The sequence below is a fragment of the Haemaphysalis longicornis genome, unplaced genomic scaffold (genome assembly GCF_048455015.1).
Source record: "Haemaphysalis longicornis isolate Haplotype H1 unplaced genomic scaffold, Haemaphysalis longicornis Haplotype H1 scaffold_1, whole genome shotgun sequence".
Taxonomy (NCBI): Eukaryota; Metazoa; Arthropoda; class Arachnida; order Ixodida; family Ixodidae; genus Haemaphysalis; species Haemaphysalis longicornis.
Genome location: NW_027526203.1, coordinates 225,827,639 through 225,847,564, shown reverse-complemented (window position 1 = coordinate 225,847,564; position 19,926 = coordinate 225,827,639). Strand labels below are relative to the sequence as shown.

Here is a 19,926-nt window from a genome sequence, read left to right as displayed (position 1 = left end):
GCCGCCTGTCGCCGCTTCTCCGCGGCGTTTACGGGATTAGCGCTGCGTGACTGATAGGTGGTCATGTAGTATTTTGGTTCTCTTTCGCTTCTCTTTGCCTTTCCGCGCACCAAACAACTTGTTATGGTGACGCCTGTAAGCAAACTGCACGTTTAGGGCACTACAAAAAAACAGCTGCCTCTTGGTAGAGCGCTCGAACGCCAAAAGAGCTACGCGGGGAGGCGGTTCTGCGCGCTTCTTGGCCGCTCTTGCGGGCGTCGGCGACGGCAGCAGCATATCACCATTGTCACCTTCGAAGACGTCAGCTTAAGTAAATTCTATTTATTGTCACCTCATTTAGACCTGATATTGGCACCGTAAGAGATTGGTTCGTTTTGCAGCGCAGCAACAAATGCGGCTTTGCTTCGAATATGTACGTCGTAGAAAAATATGTTTCGGGGATGTGATAACCCAATAGCTGACACCTTGAAAAACAGCGCAAAAAACTCGGACGTAGAGAGGTGATACAGACACGAGCGCTGTGTCTGTGTCACAGCGCTTGTTTTTTCAAGGTGCCATGCATACCCAACTAGCCCAAAGTCAAGCTTTATTGCCAATAGCTGACAATAACTTGTGCCTTTTATGGGAATATAAGCCACGCGAAAATGTTAAGTACACTCAAAGGCTGTGCGTTGTTAACTATGTGCCCACTCACGCCTTTTAGCAAGAACCAAGGCATAAGGTAATGAAACTGCGGAAAAATGAATGATTTGCAAGCCAGGAATAAATGGAACAGTGGTATGGGAATGACAAAAAAACAGTTCAGCATCGGAAATGCTAAATACGTTTGCTTAATCAAGGAAGTTTTCACCAGAACAACTAGATGCGAAATGCACTAATATTTCGCAAGACATGGGGGGGGGGGGGGACGCTCAACTATCGTTGTTTACAAATACGGAGCGAAATCAACGGATGAACGTTTTAGTAATCACACACACAGGCTGCGTGTTCAGTTTCCATTTGTTTTTTGCCTTCAACGAACGGCTGATCACTTGGCAGATGGATTTTTTTAAGAATACAGGGTAGGAAGTTCACAAGCGATACGAGGTGTCGTTGGAAGAGTTCATTGTTTGATTGTAGGGTTTAATGCGCGACGCAACAGAGGCGATGAGGCACGCCGTAGTGGAGGGCTTTGGATTAATTTTGACCACCTGGGGTTCCTTAATGTGCGCCAAAATTTCGCACACACGGGCTCGTTGGAAGAGTGTGGTATCTGAAGAGGCCCTGATTTCGGTTTGTTAGATTCTGTAGTCTCCCTATGTCATATGACGATGTTTCGAAGAGTTTAGTCGCGACGCGGATTACTCTATAAGACCGCCTGCACGCTTCTCGTGGAGGATAATGTAACATGATCTGCGAGCGCTCACCTCGCGACAAGACGATCCAGCATTAAATTTGTCGTCGTGTGCTGACTCCCGAGTATAATTTTACAATATCCATCGTACTTATTTCGTAGAATGTTTGTGAAATTTATGCCACTGTCACGAGGTGAAGTGAAAACGATAATGAAGGTGCGCTCTACGGGATATGCTCCAAACACCCCGAACATCATCATCCGCGTCTCCAACATCATCATCGTCATCTTGCCAAGCATCCAATGAGAAGATGTCAGCAACTACGGAGGGGATGCGGTGACAGGGAAGAAGAAGAAGAGGGGGGTAGGATGCTGCGGAAATACATGGCTGTCGGGCGCTCGGACCCGAGCGTGTAGCGGCGAGCATCGACGAGTTACATCCGCACCTACCATCCGCCTGTCATCAACTCCAGCATCAGGAGGGGTCGACCGTGCGTCCACGAGGGCCGCATTCTCTTCAACCGCGAGAGCCTGGAACACGGTGCACCACAGGGGGCGCCCATACGTGATCGGGCCCCCACCAACAACCCATGCCACGACTGGCCCACACCAACGCCGCCACGCCTTACCCGGACTGACCGTGCGACGGGACTCATGAAACTGTAAGCCGTGCGCTGTGTTCGAACTTTTGTATAGTCTCTTCCGGATGGTTAAGCTGTCCTCTTTTTGGTGATACGTGTCTTTGTTCCGTGTGTCTGTCGTCGGTTGACCGGTACATAAACACAGTTATTCCTGGTCCTTTCCTCTATTACTTCGCTTCGACTAAGAACCTGACAATAATTGGCGTCCACAACAGGACCAGTTCGTTTAATAATACCCATAAAACCCACAATGGACACATGGGAGCTCATTGCCATGGGCGAACGCTTGGGCTTGAGTGGCGAGGAATTGAGGCAGTGGGTCCAGGCTGAGCAAAAACACTTGCGCGACGAAAGAGCGCTAGGCCGCGAAGAGAAGGCATGCGAACAAAAAGCTATGAGCGAGAGGGCTGAGCACGAACGGGTGAAAGCCGAGCAAGAGCGGGCTCGTGCAGAAGTCGAAGAACGCAATTTGCAGCTGTGGATTCGCTTGGCGGAGCTCAATTCAGCGCGAGGAGGGGGGGCCACAAACAGATGGCGATGGAGAAGCCACTGGTCAGGCTCAGGCTGCCACCCCACAAGGCTTCAATGCACGCAAATCTCTGCCGCCTTTTGAGGATGCTCGAGATGATCTCGACGCATACCTGAAACGGTTTGAATGCGTAGGCCAAAGTCAAGGCTGGCCTAAGTGGAAATGGGCCATCGCCATCAGCACGTGTCTTACTGGAGAGGCACTAAAAGTCTACGGCCGCCTTTCGCCAGAAGAGTCACTAGACTACGACCAGGTCAAGCTTGCCTTACTGCAGCGCTTTCGATTGACCGCAGAAGGCTATAGGGAGCGCTTCCGTCACTCGAAGCCTGAGAAGGACGAAACCGCTAAACAATACGCCGCTCGACTGAAAGGTTATTTTGACCGGTGGGTAGAACTATCTAGCATTGACAAAACCTTCGACAACCTCGCTGATTTGTTAATCACTGAGCAACTTCTCTCGAACTGCCACAGAAAACTCGCTATGTTCGTGCGGGAGAGGAAGTGCAAAACACTCTCCGAGACCGCGGCCGTTGCTGACCATTTTATGGATGGCCAAAAGCAGAACCCTTGTTAATTTTCAATGATAACGGAGAACAACGAGGAAACCTGGAGACAAGTGAACGTAACGCTGAACAACAGGATAGTCCCGGCCCGGGTGGTGCAAGGAAAGAAAAATGGAGGATGACTAATGCCGTCTTAGACATCCGTGCAAAAATGGATAATATGCCTGTTTCCAAAGGCAGAGTCGAAGACAAGCCAGCCATCGCTTTAAGAGACACGGGGAACTAACACAGTAATCGTTCGCCAGTCTCTCATTCCAACAGCGGCATTCACCGGCACCTCCTGCCCGTTACAGCTAGCCGATGGAAAATGGGTTACTGTCCCAGAAGCGAAAGTGTTCATAGAGTCTCCGTTTTTCACTGGAATGGTGTTGGTAAGCTGTTTCAAATCACCACTGTACGATGTGATCACTAGCAATGTTCGAGGGGCACGAGACTTTGAGGATCTAGCCCGTGGTCCAAACCGACTGAGCCCCGAAACAGGATGGCCCGGTAACTGTAGCAGGCCAAAACATCGGAAAATAAACGCAGCCAGAGGTCAGGAGAATGCCGGTTACGACCACGATCCAGGCGGCTGTCAATCAAGCCAATGGTTCCCTGTGTATCCGAGCAGAGTATTTTATTCGAAACGCCGAAGACCCTCAAATTCTCTGTAATAGCCTCAACAGCACTGCTATGATGCTGTGTTGGCTTGCGGCTCATTTGCTTTACGTTCGTTTTGAGGAAGTTTGACTACAGTTGGTCAGCATGCGTGTTAAATTGTCCTTGTGTGCCGTTGTTTAGTGCGATGATGCTTCTGAAGACTAGGAATGGAGTTGGCGTGTTATATTATGAGTGTTCCGCCGGTAGTTTCGTGAAGTTTTGGGGAACTGTGCATGTTTAGGACTGTGAAAAGACATTTTTCGTGGAAAAATGCTAAAGTGGGGGGAAATTGTCACGAGGTGAAGTGAAAACGATAATGAAGGGGCGCTCTACGGGATATGCTCCAAACACCCCCAACATCATCATCGGCGTCTCCAACATCATCATCGTCATCTTGCCAAGCATCCAATGAGAAGATGTCCGCAACTACGGAGGGGATGCGGTGACAGGGAGGAAGAAGAAGACGGGTGTGGGATGCTGCGGAGATACATGGCTGTCGGGCATTCGGACCCGAGCGTGTAGCGGCGAGCATCGACAAGTGACATCCGCACCTACCATCCGCCTGTCATCAACTCCAGCATCAGGAGGGGTCGACCGTGCGTCCACGAGGGCCGCGTTCTCTTCAACCGCGAGAGCCTGGAACACGGCGCACCACAGGGGGCGTCCATACGTGATTGGGCCCCCACCAACAACCCATGGCACGACTGGCCCACACCGACGCCGCCACGCCTTACCCGGACTGACCGTGCGACGGGACTCGTGAAACTAAGCCGTGCGCTGTGTGCGAACTTTTGTATAGTCCCTTCCAGATGGTTAAGCTGTCCTCTTTTTGGTGATACGTGTCTTTGTTCCGTGTGTCTGTCGTCGGTTGACCGGTACATAAACGCAGTTATTCCTGGTCCTTTTCTCTATTACTTCGCTTCAACTAAGAACCTGACAGCCGCATTGGCTTGTCCAGGGTACTGATCAATTTCTGATATGTGATATTGGCAAGCGTAACTGGTGTACTGTCAGGTATGAGTGCTCCGCTGGATTATGTAAGCGCACAAAGCTGATTTACATCATAGTGTATGGCCGCAACATGACCATCGAAACACTGTTTATGGAGACACTGCATGCCACTAAATTTCAGGGCAGCAGAATTGCAATCAGCTGCTTGCATATGCCGGCTTCGGGACGCTGGCCTGTGACACGCAACTGGCGCTCATACAAACCGAATGTACCACACTAAGATCGCGTCATAAACGTTTATATTCTCCTAAACACACCACACTTGCAAACAGAGTGCCTGCTTTACATTATTCAGTATTTAGAATGCGCACAAATGGGAAATCGCAGTCTTGAACGAGCCCCAAAAGCAACGGCGACAGGGGGGAGCAGGCCGGAGACTCCCGCGGCTGCTTTCGAAACGGGCCGCTACGGGGATTTCAGTGGCGCCCCTAAGGCCGTGCTCGAGGTGTATACTATAACTGAATTCTCTAGTTGGACCATACTGTGCAAACATTACTCACAAACACACACACACCTGCACGCCATATTCTTCCTGTCTGTGAACAAGCCAAGAGTTAGTTCAGACCCCTGCTAGAAAAACTGAACACTGTGGATCCAAGAGCAGTACAACTTTGTTCCAAAGTGGGGTAAAAAAAAGAAAGCAACAGTGGCCAGCAAGCACGCTCTTGGAACATTTCAAGGCAAAGCCAAAGCAAGCCAAGGGACATGCCCTTCATCGATGCAACAATTATGGCCATCAGACATGAAGCAACAAGTCCCCACCTGCGCAGAAAAAGGTCTGTAGCAGACCTCAGCTGACAATTCTTGCGTTTAGAAATACCGGAGAGCTCGAGGCTTCGCTGTGTGAAAGAATACCTGATTCATTCATTTGTCATAGCGCAAGACACGCATGCTGCACTGGCTGCGATCCAATCAGACGCTCACGCTGCCATCTTAGCCAACCGTCTGCCAATCCAATCCTAACAAAGTAGGCAAACAACAAAGCATCAAAGTCAAGCACTAAAATAATATGGTGCCAAAACCGGTGCCAAATAGAGTGCCAACATAATGTATATCAGTGTGTCGAACCAAAAAAAAAAAATACCGGTTTGGTTACGGTTCTGGTTCAGGCGAAATCATTTTGTTCTGGTTAGGTTCCAGTTCGACAAACTCACGTACCAAACCGGTTCGCAAACCGTTTCGGGAGCTTTGTTCGACGAGTTGAATTATCACTGAAATTAGAAAAAACATTTAGTAGTTTAAAACGAGTCAAATCAAAATACAAACAAAAATTCAAAATGCTGCTGTTCCCCAAGGGCAGCGGCGCAATTGCAAAGCAAACTTTAAACAATTACGAGATATTAGAAAAACAGATGAAGTGGCGACAATTTACGACCTACTTTCTCGCCCAGACTTTATGTTGTCCTAGCGACTATTCATAAAGCCACTGCCAAGAGATATGACGGTGGGATATATTTCCTGCCCTTTCCTTTTTTGTTGAAATCGCAATCGTCGCTATGGAATCGCCCATCACGCTAACCCTGCATACTGGCGCGTTCAAATACCAGCGCTTAATACCAGTGGCGCACATTTTTTTATATTTGTAAAAAAACAGAAAAATCCTACAACAGGCACATAAATACTACCAATGAATTAGATTATTTGGTCACCGTGAATAATTTGTTAGCTGTCACCTTATCGAATGTAAAAGTAAGCTTTAGTTAACGCTCAGTAATTGCATTATTGCTCTGACCACTGCAATTCCTTTTGCGATAGCTATACCGGATGTGTACATTACAATCAGTATGTCATCGTACCGCTGGACCCCCGGCCATTGTTTCGTGTGCTACATTGCGGAATCTTGTAACAGATTATGCTGTTACAAAATGAAAGGGAAATTTGATGCGCGGAGTATGAGATTAGACTTTTTTGGGTAGACGCTCTTTAATTCATCCACAGCAGTACTCCCCTCCAGAACGAGTAGCAGTAGAAGTAATGTAGAGAGTTGGGCAGAGTACAAGTGCACCTTCGAAAAAAAGCAGATCTGAAAGAGGCAAAACTGCAGAACAAACAGAAAAGATGATCACTGGGCGAATGGGGCTGTGTGAGGTACCGGCCTGCCTTTCTGTACGTGTCATCTGCTTTATTACGTTTCTGCTTCCAAGACAAGGTCGAGGGCTGCAGCTTCTTGCCAAGGGATTACCATATTTACTCGCGTAATTTGCGCACTTTTTTTCGCGAATTTAGGGCCTCAAAAAGGGAGTGCACAAATTACGCAGGTATATTGCGAAAAGTGCAAAATAAAGTGTAAACGGTCCTAACGCGGACTATACAAATAAGAGAAAATCGAGTATGATAGCAAAAGCGAACGATACTCGTTTACTTAAACGTGTACACCGTCAAAAGTACACAGAAAAGTAGTTGAAAGTACACAGTCAAAAGTACCTACAAAAGTCCAGTCTGGTTGTGGTCTAGTCGGAATCGCTCGTCGAGAAATCCGACTCCGAGTTGTCGTCACGGCCGCCATCACTGCCCTCCCAAAGCGCATCGTCCTCAGTTCCGTCGAGTGCATTCGACAGCCCCGTCTTTTTGAAGCTGTGCTCCACGATGCTGGGTGAGACCATGTCCCACGCTGCCACGATCCACTCGCAGACAGTCTCCAGTGGCAGTCGCTTTATCCTCCCAGTGGGAGTGAGCCCGTGCTCTCCGCTGGCCATCCACTCGACATACATCTTGCGCACGCAGTCCTTGAAGGGTTTGTTGACCGACACATCCAAGGGCTGCAGGACAGATGTTAGGCCACCCGGAATAACGGCCAGGTGGGTCCACATGTCGCACAACTTCTCATTCACACTCTCCACAAGATGCCCTTTGAAGCTGTCGAGCACCAACAGCGATGGCAGTCGCAGCAAAGCCCCCGGTCTCTTGCCCCAGACAGTGTCGATCCAGTCCTGCATCAGCTCCTCGTTCATCCAACCATTTTCTTGAGCACGGATGTGAATGCAGGCCCCCAGCTTCATTTTGGGCACTATCTTCCTCTTGAAGATGACGAAGGGCGGGAGTTTGCGGCCATCCGCTGTCACGGCAAGCATCACCGTGCAGCGTTGTTTTTCGCAGCCAGTGGTCTTGATGGGCACAGACGTGACGCCTTTCTCGCTCACTGTGGTGTTGGGCGGCATGTCGAACGTCAGTGGCGTTTCGTCAGCGTTCCCAATTTGGGACATGATGAAGTTCCCCGTTCGGCGTAATCCAATCACGAAGCGGTGAAACACCACAATTTTCTCCTCGTAGTCCTGCGGTAACCGCTGGCAAAGGGTCGTTCTCCGTCTGAGAGACAGTTGGTGGCGTCTCATGAAGCGTGTCACCCAGCCTCTGCTCGCCTTGAATGCCGCAGCAGGGATCCCTTTCTCGTGCGCAATCTTCCTTGCTTCAAACTGTAGCATCCCGCACGACACGGCAAGCCAGGACGACCTCATCTGTCGAACATACTTCAACAGCTCTTCTTCCACGGCAGGAAACTTTCCTTGCTTTGGTCCCCGAAACGCCCTCCTTCCAGGTTTGGTATTTTGGAGGGAACTCTTCTGCTTCTTCCAATACCGCACGTGGCTCTCGTTCACGTTGAAGTGCTTTGCGGCGGCACGGTTCCCTTTTTCCTCGGCAAACTCAATGACACTGAGTTTGAATTTCTCCGTATAGTTATTGTAGCCCATTGCTACTGTAGCAAAAGGTGACTGACTGACGGCGATGGCAAAACGTGAACACAAAGGGAGGATTTCGTCGCAGCGCGTACGCAGGAAAGAGGCAGAGGATTCTCTCGCAACACGAACGCAGGAAAGAAGAGGCGGCAAGGCGACACCGCGGCAGGGCTGATATGTCCTCTCACACCTCCGATGCAGAAATTAGTGCTTCCGACTCCACGTCTGCCTTTGTGTATGTTGTGTGCGAGTTCTCACGGCACAAAAGAAAGGAAAGGAGGAGGAAGGCACACACTCGAGCAGTTTCGACTCCCAGCGGAAAGGACGAGAGGAAGGGAGTGTCGGGAAGGGCAGAGCAGGGGACTGTAGCCGGGTAGGGCGCCTGGATGTTCCTCCTCGCCTGCGCTCCGTCACCTGTCACGGAGGGGCGGAGTGGAGGCGCACCCAGACACAGAGAAGGGAAGAAGTGAGAAAAGAATGAAGGGACTATAGGGAGGCGAAGCTAAAGTTTGCCGGGCGAGGGAAGCGCTGCCCTCTCCCCTCCGGGGGAGTACGCCGGGCCGGCGGCCTATTCGGCACGTGCTTTTTTCGCTGCGCGCGTGCTGCATTTCTCGCGCTAGGAAGAGGGCTGGGTAAAATTTTCTTTCGACTTATGAAAGCATGCACATGAGCACGTGTCCAGCAAGTTCGGTTTAAACGTAGAGTAGTTACTGAATTCATTTTTGTCGACGTTTGTCTTGTCGTCTGCTACAGACGCGCCGCCTGCTTCCCGCCGCTCGACCGGCAGACTGCCCCGATTTTAAGGGGGGAAACGTGTTGTTCGGCGGTCGTCGGTTGCTCTTTTCTTCTGCAAGGCGACAGCTGTTCAGCTGGTTACAGCGTACTTTTCTCTTGTTTGTTACTCCCTTCGCGTGCTCGCGCTTCTGACATCCGGACTTTCTGGACTGCAGAAACACTGACGCTTGCAAGAAATGTAAGATAAACGTGATTGATTATGGTTAATAGATTATTTCTTACTCTTGAAACAATCAGCTGCATCTTATTAAAACGCATTAGAAAGGCACACGCTAATAAGGGGTGCGCTGACAGCGCCGCATTTCCATTTTACTTGTCCTTGAAGAAATTTTTGTTTGCAATGTTTGTCACCCGCTTGGAGTACAAGTATGGGTTAGCGTGACAGTTCGCGGAAACAACAGAGCAGCTTGTGGCGTATAACTTTTAATTACTATAATATACAGAATTTGATGTATACCTCTTCTAATTACCAGTATTGCTAAATGTGGGAAAAAAGCGAACAACGCAGAAATCCCTTCCAGAACACAAGTCACAATGACAAGACGGACCAGAGCTACTACACCCAGGTAAATCGCTAGAAACTATTTTTTTTTTTACCCATGCAAAATGTCAACCTATTGTGTTATATATGGACGATATCGAACAGCACCAGCTAAACAACTCCGAAGTTCATTTATTATAGCGGAAAACAATCATTGGCAGCATGCATTAAAAAAAGTGTAGAGGGGAGGACTCGTTAGAACACTAGTTTGCATTTTCAAAGCCGGGTAATGTAAACTGAAAGCACACAGATACAAACAAAAATGTGTCAACTTATTTCACCTTTCGAACCGCAGTGATCCATGCTTACCATCTATCCTTTTGGTGCGCTTTCTCGGGAATATGCAGAATTTAACGAATGGATCCTCTTCTTTCGCCTTGTTACTGTCGTGGCAGCTGACCATGCAACAATATGGGGGGTTTGCTTCACTTTCAGTTAATATTTTCCTTTCGGGCGAGTGAGGAGTGTTCCCGCCGCCCTTTGTACGTGCTGGCTTAAGTGGCTCGCGAAGCAGGCGGTCGCTTTCTTCGCATTCGTGAGTAGGGGGCTGGATGCCTCAGGCGGTGCGGGAGACAACGCGAGCTGCGCGTGCACTTGCCAGACGCGGAGGAGCGGGCCGGGAGGCGACTGCTTCACAAGAGCACTCTTTATCCTGTGAAACCGCAGGGGCGCTCGGCCGTTCGAGCGGCGCGTAGCAGACGACGCGTCTCTAGCAGACGACAAGACATGAACCGGCAAAAATGGACCCAGTATCTACTCTACGTGTAAACCGAACTTGCTGGACACTTGCTAATGTATATGCTTCCATAAGTCGAAAGAAAATTTTACCCAGCCCTCTTCCTAGCGCGAGAAATGCAGCACGCGCGCAGCGAAAAAAGCACGTGCCGAATAGGCCGCCGGCCCGGCGTACTCCCCCTCCGGGGAGAGTGCAGCGCCACCCGGCGATCGTTCCGGAGCCTATTGGCGCGCAGCATCGTGCATCACTACTCTCCCATGCGCCATGCCACCGTCCAAAGCGTGCTTGTTTGTGCGTACGTGCCAATGGGTTCTCTTGGGTGAGACAGGGAGCGCAAAATATGCGAGTAAAATTTTTTTTCTCAAACTTGGAAAAAAACTTAAGGGTGCGCAAATTATGCGAGTAAATACGTAAGTGCGCACCTTGGCAGTTTTCCCTGACATATCTGTTGTTATTTGTATCTGTAAAAAATGGAACTTGTCCACTGTACTGTCCTCAAAAACTGACCACGGAACTCACTTCCTTCGCGTTGATGACACGTTTGGTTGTGAAAGGCAGGGCGAAAAAAAGTACCGTAAAATACCGATCAAGCGCCCCCACCCATGCAAGCGCCCCCCAAGCATTTTCCCAGAATTTAGAATTTCTGTACACGACGAAGCAAGCGCCCCCTCCCACTTCCCGCCATTCCGAAAGCGTTTTTCTTCCAGGCTTTTGGATGCCACATTGTTCAAAGCCGATGCCGAATCCAATACAATCCAAGTCGTTGCTGCTACGAGAACGCATGGAGGAAGAAAAAAGTTAGGAGACGGCGCCGCCGGAGAAACGTGAAGCCTATACATAAAAAGTAAAATCGAAGTCGGCCCAGGCGTCACTGCACCACGTGACCGCACCGCACCGCCGCTGTATGGGTCGCCGCGCACTCTTCAATTTCGTCTGCTCGAAACTGCTCTGCGGCCCGTTGTCAAGAAGCCTGCTATATGTTGGTTTTTTTTTCCACGGCTTTTGTCTTCCGCACGTACGCGACACTCCTGCCCGCACGCGGGCACGAGATCGCCGAGCAGACAAATGCAGGAAGGAAGGGGAACAGCTACCGCCAACGAAGCACGAGAGATGCGCCGGAGTCGGAGACCGTCGGCGCCGCCGGCCCACCCGACCATGGAGGTCACGTGCTGGGCCGACTGCGGCGGCTTGAGAAAGGGAAACGGCGGAGGGAGCGGCTTCAACGGACCTGAGCTTGCGAAGGCTCGCTGCGTGACGTTGCTGCGTGTTGCTGCAAGCAGCAACAAAACTTCGTTGTCCCCGAGGACCCTGACGAGCTGCAGACCGAGGGCCTGAACCTTATTTTGGGGTCGAATTCTGAAGAATCGTTTTGCGGATTTAACAGTGATTAAAGTGAATGTGAAAATTTACGTTTTTAGCATTGCCTAGAAGTGTCACGACTCATAAACATTTTTTATAATGAAGGCTACAGTGCCTTTCTCGCGATAGCCGCCATTTTGTGCCACCATCTTGAATTTGGGGCCCGATCCAAATAAGGGCCCCCTCCCTATCTCTAAGCCAATTATCTACAAGTTTTTGGGGGGGGGGGCGCTTGCTCGGTATTTTACGGTATAGAGCAATATCCACGTTTTGGTGCTTTTTTTTTTATTGGGTTTTACTGACTTTTTACGTAATATTTTAAAACAACGTGATTCGCCTTTTCTTTTTTGTTGTTTTCCGTGTAAAAACTTTTTTTTTTTTTTGAACTGGTGCATTTGATGCCCCATGCTATATCTCTGCTCCGAGGCGCAGCTAATGTTGCAGGCCAGCAGACTTATTTTAACCAGCTGGTGATATTAAACGTGGATCAAAATCTCGATACACCGATGTTCTCAATTTCCGTCTACTTCAGAAAAACGGTCGTGGGAAAGGGAAATCGAGGTCACTTGTGGTGAGCAGCAAACGGCTTAGCCACTGAGCAGCTCCTGCGGTCACACTTGTCAAATATTAACAATTTGCAGGTGTCGGACCTTTTAAACAAATTATGAAATGCAAAAAGTTTGCACACATCGCGTGTGGGCTTTCGCTGTTGTGCAGTGGAGCGCTCCTGCAGCCTGATTGCTCCAATAAAGTCGCAGCTATGGAAGGGCAAAGTCGTTTTATATCCCCTGCAAACTGCCGAGAATGACATTTCGTTTGGTCAGCTTGCACTACGCTCGCGCTTTCAGCAGCAACAGACCATTGCTACATTGGTGCTCATTCATTTCTCCTGTTGTTACATAGAGCGTGATAGTGTTCAATTGTCTGGAGGGGAAAGTGCGCGAGCGGGTACGAAGTTGATGGTACGCGAAAGAAAAAAAGGCCTGAATTGCATTGACTGTGCAAAATCAACAACGGAGGGTCAAACCGTTTCGGCATGAACCAGTAACCGGACAGACAGACAATGAACCGTTTTTTTTTTTTTTCAGTTCAGTTCCGGTTCGGGTTCAGTGTGCTAAAAAAAACGGTTTGGGTTCGGGTTCAGTTCCGGTAAAAATACCAGTTCAGTTCCGGTTTTCGGTTTGGTTCGGTTTTGGTTCGACACCCTATTTATTTTTGCTTTGCCTAATTTATTTTTGCACCAGTTTTGCTTAATTTATTTCTGTACCATTGATCATAGTTTATATTTTAAAAACATAGGGTCCGTGTTTACTAATATGTCTGCCACTATGCTTTGGCAGTGTGTTGATGGTCACTGTGCTGTTACAATTCTTTCTGCCTCAGATGACCAATTGCATAGCTCCTTAACTCTTGTTACCATGCCTATTCAAAATCTTTCAACTTTAATGGCAGCTTCACTCACTGCCCTTTTTCACCCTGTTCGAGGTGTTTCTAAAACAGGTAAAGCTCTATTCGGTAGTTAGATCAGAAAATGCCCTTCCAGGATCAGCTTCAGGGACATTTATGCACCAGAAATGCAACTTTTGATGCAAATTTGCATCACCCCAGAGCCAAAATTCGACTTGGTTGTGGAAAAGCTGCTGCTATGAAAGAAAAAGGTGTGCCGCCTATAACTACTGTGAATCGGCATTGGGTTTTTGTTATCAGGACACCCTCAGGTTGGCTAAGAGTGAGAAGGTTTTTACATCACATGGAGGAGATTTGTTGAACAGAAGATGATTTTCAATCTATGAATTTGCACTCTGATGGTTCTTATCACTAAAATCCGCTGAAAACCCCAAGGAGGGTGTTTGTAAAGTTAGTTTTCAATTATAGGCAGTTCTGTTGCCATTGAGCATGTTGAAGGTCTTATTGTGGTTCTAAATACCGCAGGACCATTTGCGAACAGCTTCTGTCTCATTTCTGCATTGCGAAATTCATATTTGGTGCTACGTACAACCCAGTTACTTAACTTCGAGCCAATACACTATGGCGCATTCATCGCCCGCTACTGTTCCTCAAAAAAAAAAAAAAAAAAAAAATTGATTCGTGTGACATGCGCTACAGCTGCAAGTCGAAAGATAATACCCCGTAATGTGATATTACCCCAGGCATGGACAGCGCTTAAATCAGTTTTGCACGGCTGTATGCCAGACAGTTTCAGTTCTGTGTATGGGTGTGTTGCTTCTACGTAAAACAGACTATTCTGACAAAGCTTGCTACAGTTCTGGCATTGTTCCTTTGCAGAAATATGCAATGCTGCAATGCAGGAAGGAGGCTGTTTGCATCGAACAATTTTTGTTGCTTGAGAGCTCCTTGCTGAAAGCTTGCCGGCCACAATTCGGGCACATCACACCTCATGTCTGCAACCATAAGTGCAATAGCGAATCTGAAGATGAGAATAGACTGCAAGTATAAGTTCTGTCAACTAAATCGTAATAAAGTGAGAGTGAATGTCAGCAAGCATTTGGCACCAAGTTTCAGTTTCAGGAGCACCAACAAGTGGGCAAGTTGGTATGGAGACATACTAAATAAAAGCGCAGAAAAACGCGGGACAAAGAGAAGAACTACACAGGACGATCGCTTACTAACAGCCGAGTTTAATGAAACCAAAAACGACAAATCTCGACGCAGCGCACCCTTGTGGCGCAGCATACACAAAAAAACTGACGTAATTCAACAGCAATCGGGAAGAAATCAGCAAACCCATGCGCCGCAACAAATTGCCCGATGATCCGCGCGAATGTTAACAGATCAATAACATCAGCACCGAACATTGCGAATCCAAGAAATTTACTGCCTTTTCACTGGACGCTATCTTCAAGATAGGCGATTTCCTCATTAAGGAGGGCGACGGATGGGGCGCTTACACAAGTTCCATTCTTATTGCACAAAAAGATAAAGTAAGCCTCTGCCACCTCGCGTGTGCGTTGCTCGGGGTGCCTAAACAGGACTTCTGTTTTTTCCAACAGAGGCACACACCCATGCTTCCTACAATGGTCAGATAGATGGGAACATGGAGTCCCCTTCAAGGAAGACGAGTGTTCACAAAGACGAATGTTTAGGCACCTGCCCGTCTGGCCTACGTAGGATCCGCCGCAATCAAACGGGATCCGGTAAACAACGCCTTTCGTGCATTTTACGAATTGTTTTCCATGCCTGACCCCGCACCCGTCTGCTCGAGTTTCTTTTGGTTGACTTTTCTTGCTATAGCCCCACACAAAGAGGACAATTTGTATGGTGCAGAGAACACTACCTTGACATCAAACTTCCCCGCGACCTTCTTTAATCGGTGAGCCACGCGATGGGTGTATGGTACAACCACCTTCTTGTCCCGACGGGCCACTTCACCGTCATCCTCAATGAGTACACGCGGGCGCTGGGCGCTACATGTCTTTTACAACGCGTTGCGCTGCCGAAACCAACACTTCTTCAGGAAACCCTGCCTGCTTCAGGCGAGCCACCTGACATGAAAAGCTGGACTGCAGTCGGTGGTGGCACGACTTTTTCAAAGAAGACCTGAGGCAGTTGACGGCTAAACCGTTCTTGACTGTCTTCGAGTGACAGGAGGAAAAATTCAAAAGGGGTTTTGCACTCCTCGGACTGAACTCCCAGCAAACGTGGTCCGAACCGAAAATTAGAACCAAATCTAAAAACCTGATAGCGTTATCAGTAGGGACTTCAGTGGTGAAAGTCAGCCCCATCCTGCACTGCTTGAACTGTTTCAAAATATCAATCATGTCCCGCATCATGTCCGCTCGGCGGCAGAAGACCATGTAATCGTCAACATATCTACATACTTTTAGAACTGTTCAATCCCTCGACCCGCTGCCTCCTCCGACCACGAAGACGACGAGGCAGTAGTAAAAAGGGACGAGAGCTCGTGCATCGAATCTGGCAGGGAACGGTTCGGAAACTGGCAGCATAGCCAATAAACAGTTTGCTTACGCCTTGAGTTTCGCTTTTCGGCACTCGTGGCTAAACATTTTTTGGTGCCGACGACCCGGGACTATGGCCGGGACCTGCTGAGTGCTTCGAGGAGACCGAGCAACATGGAGAAACACAAGTGCAAGCGAGCATCGAGGCGGGCGCAGAATACCAAGCTCATCAACGAGGCAAGTGCCATTCTGATGGACAGTTGCGCTTCGGTAGACCAACTGACGTCGTTATACGAAAGGCTCAAAACGAACAACGACGAACTTAACAAGATCAACACTGAGCTTGAAAGCTATATCGAGGACGGCGTGTTCCAGGCTGAGTACAACAGCGTGATTGAGTATCAAGACCACGCGACACGCATCCTTACCAAACTGAAAAGCAGGAGCACTCGTTTGTCACAGTCTGCGACAGTCATTACAACGGCCGCCGAGAATGCGAATCCTCAAGTCGTCACTACACAGAGAAAAGGAGCAAGCCTTCCGAAGCTCACCATCGCTCCCTTCTACGGGGATTTGTGCAAGTGGAATGAATTCTGGGAGCAGTTTGATCAGATGATCAACCAAGACAGCGGTCTTACTGTCTCCGAGAAATTCAATTATCTTCGACTCTTTTTGAAGGGAGAGGCTGCCTCAGCTGTCAGCGGATTACCAACGACAGAAGCTTGCTACAAGGATGCTATCGGAATACTAACAAAACGCTTTGGTGACAAGACGCGTCTTGAGCAAGAGTACTTCGCCAGACTTCGCATGCTGAACCCCGTCAAGACATCCAGCGACACAGTGGGGCTTCGCAAGCTCTACGATTATGTGCTCGTCAATATAAGAGGCATCGAGACTCTGGGTGTAAAGAAGTCATCGTTTTCGTCGATGCTCTGCGACATTCTTTTGCGGGCTCTACCCCGTGACATTGTCGTCCAGTACCACCGCACGTCTGCCGCTCAAGCATCTACCCAAAGTACAGACGCCTCTCAAGAAGAGACTGACCTGGATCGCCTGTTGACGTTTCTTGGCATGGAGCTAGAAAGCCTAGAGAATAGCAATTTTAAGAGCACCAAGGGCCAGCAGCATATACCAGGTCACATCGAAGGCAAGGGCTGCCATTACCGTGACCAGAAAGCGACATCGTCCGTATTGCACAACCACTCCATCAAGACGGCCGAGAACTGTGCCTTTTGTAAGTCGACGCAACACCTGACCGAAATCTGCAGGGCAGATATTTCTTTGCAGCAAAAGAAGCAACTTCTGGCAAAGGGCATGAGATGTTTCCGCTGCACATGGAAAGGGCACCGAGCCCGCGATTGCCGTGGGAAAGTGTCATGTGGCAAGTGCGCCGGCCGTCATGCTTCGAGTATGTGTGATCCCGACAGAAGCCGTTCACAAGCACGACGAGATACCGGGGGAACCGATGCAAGTGCGACGGTGTGCGCGTCCTTTCAAGGGGGCAAACAAGTGGTCGATGAACAGCGGAGCTCTGTCCTTCTTCAAACCTTTCGAGCCTGGGCAGTTAGTGACGATTCCTGCAGATATGTCAGAGGAGTTTTCGACGGCGGCAGCCAGCGCACCTTTGTGACGGAGGAACTATCTGCGCATCTTCGGCCGAGGAGCATTGGTTTCACCACAATTGCGCTGGATACGTTCGCTAACGTGAGGACCCAACCACCTACAAAACGTCGCGACGTAGAAATCCGGCTACGTAGCTAGTTCACGGACAGTGAAGTTCTGTTGCGGGCAATTGTGATACCCCACATCTGCCACGACATTGAGGCGACTTGCATGGAGTCATCCTTTGTGGCGACCTTTAAAAAGTCCGGGAAAAACATCGCCGATCAACTGATGCAGCCGACCGTCGCAACTACAGGTGGCATAAGCGTGCTAATAGGTTCAGACCAGATGTGGACAGTGCTAACCGGAGAAGTCTCGAGATTTGAAGAAAACGAAAGCCTAATCGGAATGAATTCTAAGTTCGGATGGACCTTCCAGGGTACCACAACCGCTTTAGCAACAGCCAGCAAAACCTCGCGCATGATGGTTTACGTCCTAAGAACACATGCAGTCGAGTCAGACAAGATTGTCCGCTCATTTTGGGAGCTTGAGAGCATGGGTATATCGGAATCGATCGACGAATGTTCCCAGCAAAACACAACCATTCAGCGCTTTGAAAAGACTATTCGTTTCCTAGATGGGCGGTACGAGGTTGCTCTACCCTGGAAGGACGGCTTCCAGCTGTCTAACAACAAGCAGGTTGCCACCACGAGACTGCAACGACTCTTATGCAGGCTGTCCAAGAATAAGGGACTGTTGAAAATTTATGAGAAGACAATCAGAGAGTACCTCGAATCAGGACACGATGAAGTAGTAGAAACCCCTCCGTCAAACCCAGAGAAACTCTACTACATGCCTCACAGAGAAGTGATTAGAGAGCAGGCCCTTACCACAAAAGTGAGGATCGTGTCTGACGCGTCGTCACACGCCAGAGGGTGTAAGTCCCTCAATGAATGCCTTGAGAAAGGTGATAACTTGTACCAAGAAATGGGAAAAATTCTCCTCCGGTTCCGGACTCACCCCATCGCCATTATGGGTGACATAGAAAAAGCCTTCCTTCAGATATCTATCAAAGAAGATGACAGGGATTCATTTCGATTCCTCTGGTTTAAAGAAGGAAGTAGCTTACAGTACGTTAAGGATGAGCTCCAGGAATGGCGAATGACGAGAGTTCCGTGCGGAGCAACATGTAGCCCATTCCTGCTTACCGCAACAATCCTTCACCCCTTGAAGAATGCAGTTAGAGAAAAAGCTGAAACAGCCAAATTGCTCAGCGAGTCATTCTACGTCGATGACCTGGTCACTGATGCCGCCACAGTACAGGAGGTCATCAAGGTATGCAGTGAAGCGCAAGAAATTATGGAGGCGGCAGGAATGACACTGAGGAAGTGGGCGACAAACTCGGACCCAGTCAGGGAGTTTCTGCAGCAAGAGCAAAGGGCGGCGAGCAAGGAAATGGTTGTCATTCAAGAATCCACGGTAAAGGTCCTAGGAATCACTTGGGATCCCGCGAAGGATACGTTCAGTTTTGTTCTGACTAACCTGATGGACTTTTTGAAATCAAGAGCAAACACATAACGTTTTGTCTTGCAGACGGCTTCGCGTGTTTTTGACCCACTCGGATTTGTTGGCCCTTTCACCATAGCGGCAAGGATATTCTTTCAGAAGCTTTGGTCACGCGGCATCGCTTGGGACGAAGAGTTACCGCAAGATCTGCGATGTGAATGGGACGAATGGGTGCGACAATTACTGAAAATCAACATTGTCACCGTTCCTAGGTGTGTTGGTGGAACCTTCGCCCTACCAGAAGAATTAGAGACACATGTTTTTTGCGACGCAAGCCCGTTAGCATACGGAGCTGTTGTCTACATCGTCACAAATCGCCCAAGACAAGGACATTTGCTAATTTCAAAATCACGCGTAGCTCCAATCGAGAAGGTAACCCTCCCTAGACTAGAGCTTTTAGCAGCATTGGTTGGGGCAAGACTTCTTACATACGTGGCCAAGGCTCTTGCGAGATTCAAAATGGACTATAGGTTCTGGACAGACTCTACGATCACATTGACTTGGATAAAGAGTGCGTCGGTCAAGTGGAAGCCATTCGTCGCGAACAGGGTTAGAGAAATCAACGAAAAGACAGATTCAACCAAGTGGAGGTATTGTCCTGGAAAATACAATCCGGCAGACCTGTTAACTCGTGGTGCATCCATTGAGAAAATAATATCAACCAAAGCTTGGTGGCATGGCCCTGCATGATTGACGGATAAAGATAGTTGGCCATCGCAAGCTGTCGACTGTACCACTGAATGGGAACCCTTGGAGGCAGAAGCGGTAACCGTCCAAATCGCACCCGTTGCTGAATCTGAAGCACTGGAACCACTTCTTGATATTGCTCGATACAGCAAGCTTCCTTTGCTGCTTAAAGTCACGGCGAGGGTTTTCCGCTTCATAAACCACTGCCGACGCCTTGAAATAACCTTCGGCCCAGTGACAGCTGAAGAAATGATACGGGCCGAAAAGTACTTGGTCAAGCTGGTTCAATGTCAAGCATATAAAACTGAGATCGAGTGCCTTTCAAATGACACC

General features: G+C 48.9%; 1 protein-coding gene across 4 annotated transcripts in view; it reads right to left on the bottom strand.

Moving 5' to 3' along the window:
* The window catches only part of LOC144142439 (uncharacterized), a 242,202-nt gene that overhangs the window by 130,203 nt on the left and 92,073 nt on the right, over positions 1 to 19,926 (bottom strand). The gene's annotated exons all lie outside the window — the stretch shown is intronic.